Genomic DNA, 19,823 nt, shown 5'->3' on the forward strand with positions numbered 1-19,823 from the left:
AGACTTGACATTTGTAAAGTGCTTGAACTCCTCGGATGAAAATTATAGAAGTGCAATGTAATGTTATTTTGCTTTTTTTATGGCTCATTATCAAATGCCTGAAAGCAGATTTAAAGGGAAGTAGCTGACACAACTTTATTTAAATCCACCAGACAAAAACTTATTTGAAAACCAAATAAGGTCACTGAACTGCATAAACTGAACAAAATCCAGGAAATACCTAGCTTAGTCCTCACCTGACCACTGCAACCTACAACCACAATTTCACTTTTCCCATTATCCCACCTACAGGTATCACTCGCAATACACATACCTTCTGCCTTCACTTCCATACTTGTACAATCTTGATTTCCAGTCAAACGGAATGATCAGAAATGGATGTCTTCTAAAGGTTCAGATTAAGTATTGAACTGATTTGTGTTGAAGTACATAGCTAGTTTGTGTGGCACAGATTTTTAGTTAGTTGTTATTCTGATTTATAAAAATATTGACAAAAATCTCTAGCTATCTTTAACAAAGATTATGAAGACAAACAATAAAGCTAGCTGCTAGCACCAATCTTTTTTACATCCCTCCTCCATTCCCAACAAAAATCAATCTCCAATAAAAGGTTCCTATAAGCATCCTTATACTCTCACAAGCCTCAACACCCACTGACTCCTTCCGTCCCCAACAGACTTAGAAAATAGATATGCTTTGCGATGGGCTTAAAAGACCAGAAGTGTTTCAGAGCAAAGTGGCTCTTAGTTGAAAAGCTGCAGGCTCCTCCACTGAGGGCTTCCTCTCTTTTAAATTGAGTGGGATCCAGGTAGGGAGCTTCTACTGATCACAGCTGCAATGGTATAGCATGATCTCTCAAATCGGCAGCCATTTTAAAGTTTTTTAGGTCGCAGCTCACTTAGTAACCAAGAGATAGCCAGTGCACATTCTGGAGCACTGATTTAATGTGCTTTAATATAAATAAAAACACATTTTTATTTATATTACAAGAAAGAGAAAATTAACCCTATAAAGCCAAGGGAAAGTCATATACACTTCACAGAGACTAAAAGTGACAAATCTTGACACAACCGTCTTAGACAGAAAAAGCAGAATGCAGAGAAATCCCTCCAGACAATCACAGCAGCAACAACATTTCATTTTAATTTATATGAGGCACTAAGATCAAGGCCTGAAATTTGGGACAACCCTCTTGGTTATTTGACAAGAAATTCTACTTGTCTGTGGACAAGTGATCAGAAAAAACACTTTCCCAGCCTGCTGCCTCACACATCTCTCCAAGTCAATGTGGTTGCATAGAAGTGAGAAGAGAATATGGGCCATAATTTGCAATGTTGACAGTCTTGAACGTGTAACTTATTGGACTTTTTTGAGGAACAGAAAGCAAATCCTGACACTAGTAAATATTAATGTTCCTCAGTGTTTGAGATAGAATGTTAAGGACCATTTGTGAGTTCTGAAATAAATTCTGTGTATATTAGATTTAATTATATATAATTTTTTAAAATAGGCCACATTTGGGGACTAAAGTACCTGAAAATGTCTCTTTAACCTACCAAACTGTATTTGACTATTCTTGACTATGCATCTTTACTTAAAGTATCTATTTTATCTGTATTAGGCTCCAGTTTAGGAAAACATCCCTATTCAGGAATAGCACTTAAGCATGTGCTTCAATTCATTTATTCTATTCTGTGCTAGTTAGGTTCTTACACTAATCTCATCAAAGAAGTATTAAGTACAGAGTCTTATACTTGGATAATATTAAATGCATAGTGGCCCTTGCTTCTTCCATGGATTTAGCCACTTAAATGGGATTAATATATACACATATATATCTTATTACAATAGTAAAATATGCAGGATCAAATTCTGGAGCAGCTTTGACTTATGCCAGCTGAGGAGGATCTCGTCTGCAGGGCACAGCTCATGGCATGGAATTCAACTTGCCAGAGTTCTTGATCCTCCATTACCAGAGATGAACAGGAGATATTGAACTTCATAAAGTGAGGGACTTCCATTCCAGGCAGGAGGTCATTCTGTACTTCAGCAGTTGGATTTTCGTATGTCTCTACTCACACTGTAGCCTCCCTGCTCACTGTACACAGTGTCAAGAGGTCAAAAGCTACCTCCAGAGAGAGAGAGAGAGAGGAGTAAAAGAAAAGGCAAGAGTCAGTAAAAACTCTTGGGGAGAGTTTGCGTCCCTCAGCCACAAACAGTGGAGCAGGTTCAGAGCAGGCTTGGGGCTGAAAAGACAAAGAAAAAGGAATGAGCAGATAAGGCTTTAAGAAGGGATGAGAGGGCAGGAAAAGTTCAAGTCTGGAGAAGATGAAAGTGGAGACTAGGAAAATGGCAGTCAGAATACAAAAAAAAAAACTCCATTGGAGCTATAGCAGGGAGCCCTATTAGAAGAAAGAGAGGGGCCATCTCCACAGGGACACAGAGAGAGTCAGAGTGCAAATTGCCCTAAAAGGGACAAAAGCAAAATAAAGAAAGAGCCTGGAGAAGTACCAGGATAATGGAGCTAATGGCTCCTCTGATTTTCCACCCCGCCGCTCCACCCGTGCTTTAATTTTGTTGTTGAATCACCCTGGCTAAAACGGATACACCATGCTGAACAATTTCCGGTGGAATCAGGACTTGTGAAGAGTGAGGAATACCAATTTACCCATATTCATCATGGGGGAGAAAAGGAAGATGATATTCTGCAAATATCAGGCCTCACTGAAAATCAATAGAATTAATATGAAAACGTAAAGAAAACGCTTGTTTATTTCACTAAGAATCCAGAGCTGTCCCAAAATATTAACAAAAAATAAATGGTAGATGCAAAGAAAAAGGAAGAACATGGGGAGATGCTTGCATCGCAGGTGGGAACTACATAGAATAGCAATAACAGTTGGGGACACAAAGGTTATAGCAAAATCTTTGACCTACAAATAGAGTTTTCATAAAGACTTTGGGAGAGAAGAATTTAATAGAGGAAAACCCGAAAGAAAGGAAAGAGGAGATCAAACCAGGGAAGGCTACAGAGCTCTCGATCTCATTGCAGCTGTGCTGAGAATGGTGGAAAAATATCCCACAAAGAGAAAATTTCTACAGCAGACCTGGCAACAGAGCTTCATGGCAGTAATGAGAGAGTGAAAAAGAGCCAGAGAAAGAGAAGTGTCCGACAGACATGACTATAGAAATGCAGATGTTGGAGTGTGATACTGATCAGAATGAAGTTCTGACTCCTTTGCTGCCACATTCTTCCCCTGAGGAGCAGTTCAGTGCAGCGGTGGCTCCAGGCATCAGCGCTCCAAGCATGTGCCTGGGGTGGCAAGCCGCGCGGGGGCAGCCTGCCGCTCCCTGTGAGGGCTGCAGTCAGGCAGCCTTCGATGGCTTGCCTGCGGGAGGTCCGCTGGTCCCGTGGGTTCGGCAGCAATTCAGCGGCGGGCATGCCGAAGCTGCGGGATCAGCAGACCTCCCACAGGCAAGCTGCCAAATCCACAGGACCAGGGACCTCCCGCAGGCAAGCCGCCGAAGGCAGCCTGGTTAACATTGTTTTGTCATTACTCCGCTGATCAATTAGGGAACATGCTCGTTTAAAGTTGTGCAATGCTCCCTTATAACGTTGTTTGGCAGCCGCCTGCTTTGTCCACTGCTTGCAGGAAGAGCAGCCTGTTGCAGCTAGCTGGTGGGGGTTTGGAACCGGGGTGGACCAGCAGCCCCCCATCAGCTCCCCGCTCTCCTAAGTTCCCTGTGTAGCAGCCACCCAGCAGGCTACCAATTGCCAGCAGTTCAGCTGTCTCTCTCCCCACTGCCATGTGCTGCTCCTGCCCTCTGCCTTGGAGCTGCTCCCGGGAGCCTCCTGCTTGTTGTGCAGGGGAGGGGGGATGAGGAAGGCTAATGTCAGGGTGTCCCCCTCCCCCGTTCTCCTGCCCCCCACTTACCCCTTCTCCATATAGAGCAGGGTGGGCACAGGACAGGGCTCAGGATGGAGAGAGCTTGTTGGCTGCAGCTGCTGTCTCAACTTCCTGATCTTTTTAAAGGCAGTGTACTTAGAGTGGTGCCAGCATATTTAAAGGGTCAATGCGCATCTCTCTCTCTCTCTCCCATACACAGGGTGTATGTCTCTGTCTCTATCTGCCATACTGTCTCCCATCCCTCCATTCGTGCTGCCTTGTAGAGTGTGAGGCTATATTAACAACAATGTGTTAACCCTTGAGGGCTCAGCCGGATGCTAGTTCATCATTTAGCAGTAAGGCATTCCCCGGGAAATATCCCACCCTCTTCCACCCTCTGACTTCATCACCAACCAAGCTTCACAATCATCATTGCTGTGTACAGTATTACCGTATTGTTCCGAGTATAGGCCGCTCCTGATTATAAGCCGCACCCTTAAAGTTTGGTGCTATTTTAAAAAAATTAAATTTTTAACTTTTTTTAACTTAAAGAAAATCTCAGCCGCGGCCGGGACTCAGAGGGCTCTAGGCTGCCCGCTGCGGTGGGGAGCCCAGAGCTCTTTAAATCCCAGCCGCGGCGGGGAATCAGAGCGCTCTGGGCTGCCCGCCGCGGCGGGGAGCCCAGAGCCCTTTAAATCCCAGCCGCGGCCGGGACTCAGAGGGCTCTGGGCTGTCTGCCGCGGTGGGGAGCCCAGAGCGCTTTCAATCCCAGCCGCGGCGGGGAAACAGAGGGCTCTAGGCTGCCCGCTGCGGCGGGGAGCCCAGAGCTCTTTAAATCCCCGCCGCGGCGGGCAGCCCAGAGCGCTCTGATTCCCGGCCGCGGCTGGGATTTTAAGTATTTTTATTGTTTTTTTTTTTAAGTTCCTGATTATAGGCCGCACCCCTAATTTAAAGACTTAAATTAGGGGAAAAAAGTGCGGCCTATACTCGGGACAATACGGTAAATTGTTTGTTTGAAACTTATACTGTGTGAACTATAAAATATAGTTTTTGTCTGGTGAAATTGTTTTTCCTGGAACCTAACCCCCCTATTTACATTAATTCTTATGGGGAAATTGGATTCGCTTAACATTGTTTTGCTTAAAGTTGCATTTTTCAGGAACATAACTACAATGTTAAGCGAGGAGTTACTGTACTGATAATTACTGTACAGAAAAGGAAATGTGGAGTTGGGTTGAACTTGTAGAGTTCTTGGTCCTCCAGTCACCAGTAAAGACCAGCATATGTTGTAGGGGGAACTTAATAAAGGGAGGGACTTTTACGATAGGAGATTATGCTCTAGCCCTCTGCTAAAGCAATAGGGGGCAGATCCTCAACTGGTAGAAATTGCCATAGCTCCATTGACTTCAGCATACTTACATCAGCTAAGGATCTGTCACTGGCATTGGGTGTCTAACTGCTCTCACCACACATGGTACTGCACTGGAGTTCCTAATATTGAACATTTGCAAGTTCAGGGTTTTATGCCTATGGTTTAACAAAGTCTGTGATCAGTATGGTTATTATAATTGATACATCATATTACATAAAGAGATATAAGGTTTATATTAAGTTGGGAGAACAGAATTAGTTGTCTTCCAATAGAGGAGCATCTTCTAGTGAGACTCGCTGAAAATTACAGTTAGTTAAATAATGAATTTCTGGTCTTTAAAATAGCTAAGCTGAAGTGTAAGTGCTACACTTACATATGATGGAGAAAAACTAGAGTAGTAATGATTTCATTTCCTCTCAATATTTGTGTTGGTAAATGGATAATTCCTTAAAATCATAGGGAAAGAAAACCAGAGCCTGACTAGTGGAGAGAATGTAATCGATCACATTTGCATGCAGTGTTGTATCTATGAGAGATAAGGTCGCAGGGTGAGGTAATATCTTTTACTGTACCAACTTCTGTTGATGAGAGAAATACAGACCTGAGGAGGAATTCAAAAGCTTGCCTCTCTTACAAACAGAAGTTGGTCCAATAAAATATATTACCTCACCTATCTTGTCTGTTGATCATATTTAATAGGCAGCAGGTTTAAAACAAATAAAAGGAAGTTCTTCTTCACGCAGCGCACAATCAACTTGTGGAACTCCTTACCTGAGGAGGTTGTGAAGGCTAGGACTATAACAGTGTTTAAAAGAGAACTGGATAAATTCATGGTGGTTAAGTCCATAAATGGCTATTAGCCAGAATGGGTAAAGAATGGTCTCCCTAGCCTCTGTTCGTCAGAGGATGGAGATGGATGGCAGGAGAGAGATCACTTGATCATTGTCTGTTAGGTTCACTCCCTCTGGGGCACCTGGTATTGGCCACTGTCGGTAGACAGATACTGGGCTAAATGGACCTTTGGTCTGACCCAGTACGGCCGTTCTTATGTTCTTATGTTATATTTACCTGATTTGCACCAATTTATTTCTGAAGACCTCTTAAAATTAAACAAACAAACAAAAACCTGACATACTTCTTAGCTTTTGATATGGAAACATTCAGTGGTTCCCTGCAAAAAAATAATAATCTGGGTGCAGCTGGACAGATGGAGGTGAGCGATGTCACTAGGTTTCTAGTGTGTTGCATGAATTATCTTTCCAGAGAAGATACCAATGGATTGCAAACATGCTAAAATAACCTGTTTTTAGTGCAGGAAATGGAGGCTGCCATTCTAGTGTGTCTCTACAAAGTAACTTCCCTTTTCACATCAGTTAAAAAAAGTACCAGTGTCTAATACATGACAGTTGGATTCAGAGAAGCTGCAGCATCCCTTCTAAAAGGAGTGTAAAGTTCCCAGGCTACCCAGCTGGCTGCCAGCCTGATGGGCAAGTGAGCTGCCTGGCTACCAGACTCTCCGGGCTCCCCGAGTGAAATACTTAGCAGATGGGCCACCTCCCCAGCTTGCTGAGTGGGGAGCCTGGGGGTTGGCCAGCTTAGCAGGTCATGGAGAGGGGAGACTGGGAGTCTGTGAAATGAAGTAACCCACTGAATGGGCTGCTGTGAGTCCTGGGAGGAATATTTTGTTTTGGAAACACCAAAACTTTCCTGCTGTTGGAACATTTTGGTGTTTCCAAAACAAAATACTGTGGAATTTCAATTCCACAAAGCATTTTGAGTTTTTGTCTTTTTCCTGATTGTGTATGAAAAAAATATTCCATAAACTTGAAATTTGTCATGGGAGGGAAATTCTGTTTCTCAGCCAGCTCTAATTTTGTTCTTTTGCATGGAATGCTTATCCATCATCATTCTTTATAAAGCATAGAATCAAATGTATGCTAAAACATAATGTCTTCTGCTTATTTTAATGAATATTGTTAAATGCTGCAAAAATAATCCTATGCTGTGAACACATCACTAAATTATGTCTAACTTTAATACAAAGTAAATTTTAAGGGGAATGTATTCATTACCTTAGCCCTGAGATTTGGGTATATTTTTGAATACACATTTGTACATCTTCATCTATGTCTGTGTTTTCCACAGTTGTGCATGCAAAACAGGGCTCTCCAGATGCAAATAGATATTTAGGCATTCACGTTCCCATTTTGCATATACAAATACCTTATATGATCACACAGCTTCACAAAAGTAGGCACAAGAACACATGCAAAACTTGGGTCTTGCTCTATGAAAATCTTACCCAAAACTGAATTTGTTTGTCATTTCTCCCCTTCTCCTAAAAGGACTCCAGTATTTCCTTGTCAAAACCTTGATTAACCTCCTGTTTCTCTTGTGTTAGACTATTGAGGGCCAGATCTTCAGCTAGTGTGTATCATCTTAGCTCCATTGAGGACCTGGCCCCACGTCTTGCAGCTCTCTGGTTATGGTGAGTTGTGGCTCCAAAAATTTCCTTTAGAGCCGATAAAATTGTTTCTTATTTGGTCCAGTGTGTCAGTGTTAACTAACACAAATTGCTCCCTCTCCTGGGGATGAATTCCCCTCTAGCCTACTTTGCAGATAAATTAACTTTCTGAATATAGTATTTTTCTTGAGCTAGTTTATTTTATAGGCAACATACTGCAAAATAAACCTGCTTAGAAATCCATTTGCCTAGAGAGGCCTTTAAATAAAAAGGTTTTGATTGTTTACTTCTTAACAGGAATTTATACTCTCCGTTTGTACATACAAAATACATCTTTGACAGCAGTCTGAAGGTTGACAACCTTGGTGAAGATGCATATGTAAATAAGATGCAGGGGATCTCTAGTATGATTGATTGATGTCTCTGAAGCCTCCTTTTCTGAGGGGAGCTTATGTGCTTTAATGGGAACTACTTGCATGAGTTTTTGAGAGTCACTTGGAGACCTCGGCTCCTATGAATTTGTTCAGTATAAATATGAACTTTCTCAAAAAACATTATCTACAGGGCCATTTTTGCAGAGAGTCAAAGAGACTTAACTGTAGTTCCTCTTTCTACTTCTGTGAACATTAATCCTTTTAACAGGCTGGCTTGCCCCTCTAAGGGCTATAGGCCTGGGGCCAACCAACGCTAGATACTAAGGGCTTGTCTACACTTAAAACGCTACAGTGGTACAGTTGTGTTGTTGTAGCACTTCAGTGAAGACACTGCCTATGCCGATGGGGGGGTGGGGGGAGAGGGGGATTCACCTCCCCCAGAGTAAAGAATTCTTCCGTTGACCTAGTGCTGTCTACACTGGGGGTTAGGTCAGTATAACTACCTCTCTCAGGGGTGTGGATGCTGACATAAATTCCTAGTGTAGATGAGGCCTAAGTAGGCACACCTGAGCAGGAATCAGCTCATTCTCCTATAAAGAGCAGCAGGAAGCTACAGAGATTATTTCCCAATTTCACTGAGGCCTTCGGCTTTGTGACTGTCGGGTCTGGGCATGAGCAATCAGTCTCCACAGTCACAAAGTCGAAGGAATTGGTGAACTGGGAAATAAAGCAATTCCCCCACCCTTCTCGGCAGTCTTCTGTTGCTCTTTATAGTGGAGTCCACTGATCCCTGTGCACAGGGCCATCCTTACCCATATGCAAAGTACGCAACTGCGTAGGGCACCAGGAAATTTCCTGGTGCTCTGCGCAGCCACGTTGCTCCAGCCCCTGCCCAGCCCTGCTTTCACTCCCCTAAGCTCTGCAGCATGGCTAAGGAAACTTTTAAAATAATCTTTAAGGGGCTTCAGTTCAAGTCTGGCATATACCCAAAACCAGGGGAAGCCCATACAAATAGCCCAGTGTTTTCTGGGGTGGAATCATTAAACACATTTATTGAAATAGCTGATATTTTTGCTGTCTGCAGTACCTCCCGGCCTAAGAATAGGGATGGCATGGTGTCTGTAAGGTAATCAACAACCTGAGACAAACTTAGCACAGCTCCTAGTTCATGTTCCTTTGTTAGAAGTATTGCCGACTAACCACAAGGTCCTGGTTTGAGCTGTGGTAATATTCAGATTGCACATAGTAAGTCCAGCCACTGGGTGGAGGACTTGGTTAACTAGTTGCATCCACTTTAGTGCCTGCCATCAACAAGCAGACATGACTATGCCCATTTAGAAAGTGTTATGCTAGTTTCAGTAGTACATGGGTGTGGGAAAAACTGGTTTAAATGATCAGCCTTGAACATATTGAAAGTGCCATTCTGTTGCTGCATGAAGTCCCTCCTATCCGATAGTATTAACCTTGGTACAGCAGGGTTCTCTGAGTATAATCACTTTTTTCTTGAAAGCTACAGTAAGGATAGTACTATATTTGGGGCTGCTCGGATGTTATTGCTGTGGGGCACTTGGGAAATCAGTTAAGAATTTTTAGAATATCACGACAACCCAAAGGCACTAAGTGAATATATGACCAACTAAGACATAAAGAAATTCATAAATTCATAGATTCCAGGGGCAGAAGAGTCCATCGTGATCATCTAGTATGACTTCCTGTATAACACAGGCCACAGAACTTCCACAAAATAATTGAGGTATTGTGTTCTAGTGTCCAAAACATGATAAACAGGCAACCAACCAAAGGAACATAATCCTGTAGTGTTCAGCCGCAGCATGTTTCCTTTTGGATGGCAAAGCACAAAAGACTTTGTAGTGTTTATTATGGATGATAAAAGCTTTTGAGGTTACACAGAGCACTTCTTCAGATATTACCTTATCCGCCCACCTTGTCTGTCTAATATCCTGTGACCAAGATGGTCACAACAACACTGAATACTATACTGGAGCTATTTTTTTCAAGGCAGAAATGTCACCTGTGAAGAATCTGGATTCCAGTTAAACTCTTTTTCTCATAGACTCATAGATTCTGTGAGGTACTGGAAAAAAACTCACTAATTACTGCCTTGAATGGAGTTCTGAAACAATTTATGCCAAGAAGTAGAATGAAGAAGGATCTTGCATTAGTTTGGGAGTACAGAAGGCCACAGGATAATTTTAAATATGTTGTAGTTCCAACATATGTAGTTTCTTTGAAATTTCGAAACATTAAAAAAAAAAAAAGACAATAAAAGCATATCACCACACATTCCCTAGGTGCCTTCTAACGAACATAATTGTCTATACATTGCAGTTATCTAGAGAGAGGAGAAATGTATTCACCCAAGTAACTTTCATTGAACATTTTATAATCTGGAATGTAATCACATCTGCTGAGCTCAACAATCTGCATTTCAGCAAGAAACATAGTTGCTTTTTCAGCTGCTAAAGCAGATTTTTCAGCTGTTTGTTTCCTTACTGAAAATTGTTCTAAAGCATTACAAGAAATCAATATCTATTTTCACTGTTTTCTTTTGAATTGATTCAGCACAGTTGTGTCAGCCTGATGTAATACTAACAACAGTAAATACAAACCTTATGTTTAAAAGGACATTACAAGTCTACCTTAAATTGACCAAAGCAAAGAAATTCAGAGTTAAACTTGTCTGCTCACCATAATTCTGAAGCACTTAGAGGAGAGGAAAGTGATCAGGAACAGTCACCTTGGATTTACCAAGGGCAAGTCATGCCTGACTAACCTAATTGCCTTCTATGACGAGATAACTGGCTCTGTGGATGAGGGGAAAGCAGTGGACTTGTTATTCCTTGACTTTAGCAAAGCTTTTGACACGGTCTCCCACAGTATTCTTGCTGGCAAGTTAAAGTATGGGCTGGATAAATGGACTATGAGGTGGATAGAAAGCTGGCTAGATCATCGGGCTCAACGGGTAGTGATCAATGTTCCATGTCTAGTTGGCAGCCGGTATCAAGCGGAGTGCCCCAAGGGTCAGTCCTGGGGCTGGTTTTGTTGAATATCTTCATTAATGATCTAGAGGATGGTGTGGACTGCAACCTCAGCAAGTTTGCAGATGACACTAATCTGGGAGGAGTGGTAGATACACTGGAGGGTAGGGATAGGATACAGAGGGACCTAGACAAATTAGAGGATTGGGCCAAAAGAAATCTGATGAGGTTCAACAAGGACAAGTGCAGAGTCCTGCACTTAGGACAGAAGAATTCCATGCACTGCTACAGACTAGGGACCGAATGGCTAGGCAGCAGTTCTGCAGAAAAGGACCTAGGGGTTACAGTGGACGAGAAGCTGGATATGAGTCAACAGTGTGCCCTTGTTGCCAAGAAGGCTAACGGCATTTTGGGCTGTATAAGCAGGGGCACTGCCAGCAGATCGAGGGACGTGATCATTCCCCTCTATTCGACATTGGTGAGGCCTCATCTGGAGTACTGTGTCCAGTTTTGGGCCCCACACTACAAGAAGGATGTGGAAAAATTGGAAAGAGTCCAGCGGAGGGCAACAAAAATGATTAGGGGGCTGGAACACATGACTTATGAGGAGAGGCTGAGGGAACTGGGATTGTTTAGTCTGCAGAAGAGAAGAATGGGGGTGGAATTTGATAGCTGCTTTCAACTACCTGAAAGGGGGTTCCAAAGAGGATGGATCTAGACTGTTCTCAGTGGTACCCGATGACAGAACAAGGAGTAATGGTCTCAAGTTGCAGTGGGGGAGGTTTAGATTGGATATTAGGAAAAACTTTTTCACTAGGAGAGTGGTGAAGCACTGGAATGGGTTACCTATGGAGGTGGTGGAATCTCCTTCCTTAGAGGTTTTTAAGGTCAGGCTTGACAAAGCCCTGGTTGGGATGATTTAGTTGGGGATTGGTCCTGCTTTGAGCAGGGGGTTGGACGAGATGACCTCCTGAGGTCCCTGCCAACCCTGATATTCTGTGATTCTATGATTCTATGATAACTCAGATGGTGACATTAACGGCTTTTCTAGACGTTGAGTTAGTACATGGCAATCCATTGTTTGAATCTACAGCACACTAGCTTGCCATGCACTAACTCATTAAGTGGACACTGTTACTGTTTACTAGTGCGGTACATCTACACAATGGATGCGGCTGGCCTGGGTCAGCTGACTCAGGCTTAGGCTGTGGAGCTGAAAAATTGCTGTGTAGACATATTGGCTCAGTTTGGAACCTTGGGCTGGAGCCTACATAGCAGTTTTTAGCCCCAGAGTCCGAGCCCCATGAATGGGAGTCAGCTGACCTGGGCCAAGCATGGCTGTGTCACTGGTCTTTTATCCCCGTGTAGATGTATCCTAGAAGTTCTGTAGAGCACTTTGACATGCTCCCAAAGTGTACTATGGAACTTTCAGTGCCCCATAGCAGGGTCCACGTGGCAAGTTGATGCGCTGTTATGATATCTCTGAGCTTGCCTAATCCTGATTTAACTTTGAGCCCTAGCCTGCTTAAGCCTGATAAGCCATCCTTGATCCAGAGTGTGATGAGTCATAGAGGCAATTACCTGCAGGTCTTGTGATTGCCCTGTGCCATTCAGCCAGGGTTCAGCCAATTCATAGGTGAGGACACATCTGGGTGATCCCAAGGCTGGTGTATAGGCTCTTAAGGGAAGCAGTCCCTCCAGTCTGCTCAATGCCACTTCCTGTGATCCATCCAGAAGCATTCTCATTGCCAGTAGTTTCAGCTGTCTGCTCTCACTCCAGCTCCTGCTTCTGCTCCAGCCAGCCCTTACTCCTGCTGCAGCCTGCTGCTACTCTAGCCCGTGCCTGTGTCCATGCTAGCCAGCATCTGCTCCTGCCTTAGCCAGCCCACCTGGCGACTCTGACAGCTGTAGATTCATACCCTGGCTTGCTGCACACTAACTTGCTGTGTAGACAAGGCCTCTGCCTTCCCACAGTGCCTAGATATTGCAGTTTCTCAGTAATGGTATGTCTAGGTATAATGGCATTTATGTTAGAGTGGGATATACTGAAAGCAGAGAGTCAGATATAACACTTATAGCCTTATAGCGGAAGCCCGCCCACTGCTAAAGGATCCCCCCCCACCCTAAGGGGAGGATCTACAGGACCTCAAAACCCAACTGAGTTCGGGGGACAACCAATAAAAGAACAGGGTCAGGAGTGCGGTCAAAGGGTCAAAAGAAGGGAGCCTGACTGGGACACTGAGCAGAGAACCCCGGACAGTGCCCACTGCTCCTCGAAGGCGTCAAGGGAGCCAGTGGACGCTGCCCAGAAGAACTCTGCCCGGATATGTGAACGGACAGAAGATCGGAACCAAGCCTCACAGTCACAGGAGTCTCCATTGGCCAACCTTTTCTCCCTGGTTGTGTAGATGGCCGTTTTAGCCAGGGCAAGGAGGAGGTTGACCAGGAGGTCCCATGACTTCGTGGGGCCATGGATAGGTAGTGCATAAAGAAGGAGGTGAGGGGAAAAGTGCAGCCAGAAACGCAACAGTATGTTCGTGAGGAGCCGGTATAGGGGCTGCAACCTGGCGCACTCTAAGTAAACGTGCGCCAGGGTCTCCCTCACGCCGCAGAAGGGGCAGGTGTCTGGGACAGGGGTAAACCGCGCCAAAAGCACGCCCGTGCTCACGGCCCCATGAAGGAGCCGCCAACTGATATCTCTGGCGGGCCTCGCACTTATAGCCTGTAGTGGGGTGGTCACCCGCTCCTGCTTTAAAAGGCTTAAAACAGCCCTAGAGAGGGCTGTGGCTATGAAGAAAGCCTTGGCTGATTGGGGAACCAGCCACAGATGCGGCCACACCCCAATCAGGGCCCAGCTGGCCCTTATAAGAGGGCAGTGGGCCAGGAGCACACAGAAAGTGTTTCTCTCTCGCTTGCTCGCCGTGGAGAGAGACAGGCCTGGCTGCTAGGAGCTAAGCAGGGTACTGAGACTGGAGCAGGGCTGGGGGAAGGCTAGAGGAGCTGGGGAGCTCTGGCCTAGAAACCCCCCAGGCTGCAGGCCTTGGTAAAGGCCGGAAAGGGTACTGGGGTTGCAGAGGGGCAGTCCAAAGGTAGGCAGAGGCAGCAGGTCCAAACCCCCCTTGCCGGCCATGAGTGGCCTTTACAGACTGCAGTCTGCCCCAGTGAATGGGGGCTAGATGGTGACTGGCAGTAGTCACTGAGGTGGGAATAGGGGGTTGGAGGTTCCCCGGGGAGGGGAGACCCAGATGTGTGTGTGGGGGTACTGCGAGGGGGCAGCACTCTGGCACTGAAAGGGGGCACTGGGGTCCAGGAGGGACTTGGGCCCAGCGGCAGGCAGGACACCGGCCTGCAGAGGGCGCTCTGGAGCTGGAAACACTAATTCCATGGATGACCAGCAGGAGGCGCTGCAGGGGTGAGTCCCGCCCTTTGACATAGCCCTTCACGCTTCTTGAGTTCAATCCTAAAATGCTCTCAGCTCACACATAACACAACGGGGGAGGGGTGTCTAATTTTCCTTATGGGCAGATCATTTCTTAATTGGCCAGTCTGAGGCTACTTGCACCTTCCTACTGGCCGTGGTCAGGATATACTGGGGTAGAGGAACCATTGATCTGATCTAGAATGAAAATTCTCATGTTCCTTTATGAAGCACTTACCTTTGAAGAAAATAAAACTTCTTGCTCTGATGCTTGCCCTGCAGAGTTGAGGATACATGTTAACATTTTCTATGCTTTCTATTTATTTCTTTTAAAATATAGTAACTGTTTGCTAAAGACTCAAGAGACTTAGAGGTGCCCTCAGCACAGCTGACCATATCACCTATTCTGTGGGTATGTAAGAATGAAAGGGAATTTACCAGTCCTAAAGCTATGGGATTTTTTCCCTTCTGTATCATACTAATATGTTTTTCATGTAAGGATATTCTTTGTCCCCTAATGTAAAGATTTTCATGTCACTTTGGAATATTTTCATTCAAAACTACATTTTATTTTGTTCCCTACCAGAAATATGAATTATGGTATTCTCATAACATATTGGAGTTCTATTCTTTTATGTACAGTTTAAGAATTTACTATTTTCTTTTCCCCTGCCTTTTACATTCCAATGGGTGTCTGATGTATCCTAAAAATAGCTCTTCTGAATAAATGTCAGCCTTCAGTTACAGGTGGACTTACTGATATGTCTGCATGGTTTGTCCCACAGTTTATTGTTACTACAGTTTGTATCTTTACTACACAAGTTCCTGAATTTTATTCTTGGATATATAATTGGCTTAAACAGAAAGTTATAGGATGAATTTCCCCCATGATATAGAGAGTCAGCACTAGGCCTTCCACGCCACTAAAACCTCACGTATAGGCTGCACAGGAAACCCAGTGGTGGAGCAGCCACATAGGAATGTCTGTTCACCTCTGCCAGCAGGGCCGGCTCCAGACCCCAGCGCAGCAAGCACGCGCTTGGGGCGGCCCTTTCCCGGGGGGGCGGCAGGCTGGGCCGGCGGACCTGCCGCAGTCATGCCTGCGGGAGGTCCACCGGAGCCCCGGGACGACCGGACCTGCCGCAGGCATGACTGTGGAGGGGGTGCTCGTCCTGCGGCTCCAGTGGACCTCCCGCAGGCATGACTGCGGACGGTTCGCTGGTCCCGCGGCTCGGCTGGACCTCCTGCAGGCATGCCTGCGGCATCTCAAGCGGAGCTGCCGGACCTGCGAACCGTCCGCAGCTGCGGGAGGTCCAGCCGAGCGACCAGCGGACCCTCCGCAGTCATGCCCACGGGAGGTCCACTGCTCCCGCGGCTCCGGGGCGCCTCCCGCGCATGACTGCTTGGGGCGGCCAAAAAGGTAGAGCCGCCCCTGTCTGCCAGTTGCAGAAAGTGTCTCTGTGCCTGCCTTGCATAGGATGGGCTGGTGGATGGCCACTGGAGAGGTCACAGATCCACATTTATGAGGATTCAGTGGCCCCCAAAACAGTGTGCAACTGGTGTGGTTGGGCTGTAACTGTTATCCCTGTTGATAGGAGAGGGGACTCATGGTGATGCCACACCATCGCCCTGGGCTGGGGATAGATATCTCCTCTCCATTAGAACACTTGCATAGAGTCTGAATACTCACACGTTATGCAATGGAATGGATTTCATCTGTAGATTGTAAAGATTGAGGGCTAGATCTCCAGCTAGTGTAGATCAGCATTGCTATATGACTTCAATGAAGCTATGCCAATTTACAGCTGAGGATCTGTCCCTGAAATTTTTGTTTTTACTAATATATCAAAAATTCCCTGAAGAGCAGTTGTTTGGGAATGTCATTCCATTTGGTACTTTGTAGGGATATTAAAGAAGGAACTAACAGTGATTCCCCCAAGTGACAGTGACCCCCCAGTTTCACCAAGTGCAGAGGTCTTTTAGTTCTTCTGTTGGGGCTTGTGGGCTCCTGTCTGCAGAAAACACTGATTGAATCTGTTCTGTTAAAAATACTCTATTACTATGTAAAACTTACAAACAAGTTAATTGACTTTGTCCTTGAAGTAAACACTATGCTAGCCTTAAGCTGTAATTGATACAATGTAAACAAACAGACTCCCACCCTCTGTGAGTACAGGGCCGGGAATCTCATAGGAATTAACACACACCCCAAAAGTGGTGAAGACAGTAAATTAAAATATGGTTAAGATATGGAATGTATGTTGATGAATGTTTGATGTACGTGAATGGTTAGCAGGGGCAGCTCCAGACCCCAGCATGCCAAGCGCGTGCTTGGGGTGGCATGCCGCGGGGGGCGCTCTGCCGGTCGCCAGGAGGGCGGCAGGCGGCTCTGGTGGACCTCCTGCAGGCGTCCCTGCGGAGGGTCCGCTGGTCCCGCGGCTTCGGTGGAGCATCCGCAGGCACGCCTTCGGGAGGTCCACTGGAGCCGCAGGACCGGCGACTGGCAGAGCGCCCCCGCAGCGTGCCGCCGTCCTTGAGGCGGCGAAATGGCTAGAGCCGCTCCTGATGGTTAGGGGGGTGCCAGCCTGGAAAGGATCCATCAGCCGAAGAATGTGTCAAGTGGACTACCAGACAACCCCAGTTTACCAGAGGGTAAACTGGGATCCACCCCAAACACCTGGAAGGAATGTGCCACTTTAGACAGTGTGGAGCCACCAGGAATGTGCCATCTGCTAATTGAGCCAACAACAGCAGGATGAAATGGTTCCCATAGACTAACATAGGAATTAATTCCTTTAAAAATGGACTCTAAAAACTGAGGATTTTGAGTCTCTGGTTCTGCAGCCAACCTCCAGGAGCATCAGGTGCATCTGACACAGACTCGGCTCCATCCTCATGACCAAGATACCTGGCCAGTAACTTGGCATGAGCAACTTCTAGGCTGGTAACTATAGCACCTATACAGAACCTGAATGAATGATTGTGTGAATGAATATATATAATATATATGTGTGTGTGTGTGTGTGTGTGTGTGCGTGTATAAGGAATAAGTAGTGATAGGAATAAGCAGTTAAACAACGTTGTTTATTTTTATCTTTTGCCTTATTATATTTGCAATAAATGTGGCATCTTTGCCTTATCCCTCTTAATAAGATCCTGCTGTTTTTTATTATATTGGTATAACAACTTTACTTATTTTTTAATTGGTCACCTTTGTAGATATTATCTGTTATGGCTTCTTTCCAAGTTGAAATGTATCTGGGGGGCTTTGAAAAGGAAAGACAATTTTTTCTGACGGTATTTATGTAAATCAAAATGAAAACCACAATTTCTAGGAAAACCTGGTTATTGCTATTAAAGAAGTGTAACTTTTACCTTATTTCTTAAAGTTTCAGTTCAAGACAGCTCATCAGTGAGATCATAGCATTGCAAAGCAAAATGATTGTTAGAAGAGGCGTAAAGATGGCTTTTCATCAGGGGCGGCTCTAGGAACCAGCAAAGCAAGCACGTGCTTGGGGCAGCCCATTTGCAGGGGCTGCAGGGATCCAGCATGGGAGCTGAGAACCAACAGGGGCCCTGGGAGCTGTAGTTCCTTGGTTAGCTCCCTGCCTATAGAGCCAGCCCTGGAGCAGGGAAAGAACTACATTTCCCAGCATTCCCTTGGCCACTACCAACTGGAAAGGAAAGAGGGGGACCTCATGCTGCAGTGTGCTGTGAGTGGAGAGTTGCATTGTGAAGGGTAGGGAACCATATTTTAACATTCAAAAAACAGGACACTCCACGGGGAGGGAGGGTAGCCCCACCCTGTCACCATCCACTCCCTCCGACTGCCCCCCACAGAAACCCCAACCCATCCATCCGCCCCAGCTCCCTGTCCCATGATTGCCCCCTCCTGGGACCCCTGCCCCTAACTGCCCCTTGGGACCCCACCCCCTATCTAAGCCTCCCTTCTCCTTGTCCCCAACTGCCCCCTCCTGAGACCCCCCCCAACTTGCCCCCTAGGAGCCCACCCCCACCTGTCCCCTGACAAATCCCTGGGACTCCCATGCCTATCCAACCACTGCCTGTCCCCTGACTGCCCACCGGAACCCCTGACCCATCTAACCCCCCCTTCTCCCTGCCCCGCCAAACCTCCACCCCATCCAACCCCCCCTGCTCCCTGTCCCTTGACTGCCCCCCCCGAAACCTCCTACCCGTTCTCCAACCCCCTTACCGTGCCACTCAGACCAGCGTGTCTGGCTCCATGCAGCGCCTGACACACTGCTGCATACATGTTGCCATGCTCCCCCATGGAGCCACAGCCACCCCCCCAAGCACCTGCCTTCCAGATTTGAACACCTCAAAATTCAGGAGTACTCAAGCTCAGTTTGGGCAGTTGTTACTTCATTTCTCCCAAATCAAATATACTGATCCATTGTAACTTGCTGTAGAAAAAGTAGGATAAAATTGAGCAAGAAATGCTTCCCAGTGGTTATTAGGACTGGGATTGCTATTTTCAACAGCCATTGCCTTTTTTTTGTTTGTTTGTTTAAAAGGAAGACAGTGATACTGCATTGGCAAATTCCCCATAGAAAGAAAGAGTGGAACAAAAGAATAATAAAGGCACCTCAACTTGTCCTCATTTATGGAGGACAGTCTTATAATATGCATCCAGATATCCTCCAATCACACAAGCTGAAAACTGTTCCACTTTACTGCAGTTCTGTAACCATATGGGAACCAATCCTGTCTGTGTTCTGTGCACATCTAAAATTCCTGTTGAATGACCTGGCCTGGGAGCGATTTACCAGTGACCCAGGGCTGCGGCAGAAAGAGGGTGCAGGTGAGGGGGGAGAGCCCAGGGCTGGGGCAGCAGGAGGTGTGTGGGGGGGCAATGGTGGGGGGTAAGGGAGGAACCCAGAGCTGGGGCGGCAGGGGGTGTGAGTGGAGGGGGAGAGCCCAGGGCTGGGGCAGCAGGGGGTTGCGGCGAGGAGCCTAGAGCTGGGATTGGGGGCAGCCAAAATTTTTTTTGCTTGGGGCGGCAAAAAACCTAGAGCCGGCCCTGCTTTTCATATAGAAGTTTAAAGACACATAGCATGATTTACCCCTTCGGCTGATAGATTTCTATTGTAGCACGTCAATTCTTGCTTCTCTGATGAAACATGCCCCAACTCAACTGTAATAGCTGATGAAGCTGGTCCTCTACTTCTGAACACAGTCCATCACATCCAGAAATGTTCAAATCTTGAAGGACTCTGCAAAATTTGGATCTTATCTATCTGTATCAATCCAGGTTTCTAGAAGGGTGCCTATCTGAGAGTCTGGATGTG

General features: G+C 45.9%; 1 protein-coding gene across 4 annotated transcripts in view; it reads left to right on the forward strand.

The window, feature by feature from the left end:
- Positions 1-19,823, forward strand: part of TMEM117 (transmembrane protein 117) — a 360,911-nt gene that overhangs the window by 17,741 nt on the left and 323,347 nt on the right. Inside the window, exons 1-2 of one of the 4 annotated variants that reach the window (XM_045032344.1) lie at positions 18,217-18,253; positions 19,215-19,336. The exons of 2 other annotated variants lie outside the window; for them this stretch is intronic. The gene's annotated coding sequence lies outside the window, so the exon portion shown is untranslated. Of the gene's footprint in view, positions 1-18,216; positions 18,254-19,214; positions 19,337-19,823 lie in introns of those variants that run through there. One more of the 4 variants, XM_045032352.1, reaches the window with a different exon arrangement.

This window comes from Mauremys mutica, chromosome 1 (assembly GCF_020497125.1).
Source record: "Mauremys mutica isolate MM-2020 ecotype Southern chromosome 1, ASM2049712v1, whole genome shotgun sequence".
NCBI classification, from domain to species: Eukaryota; Metazoa; Chordata; order Testudines; family Geoemydidae; genus Mauremys; species Mauremys mutica.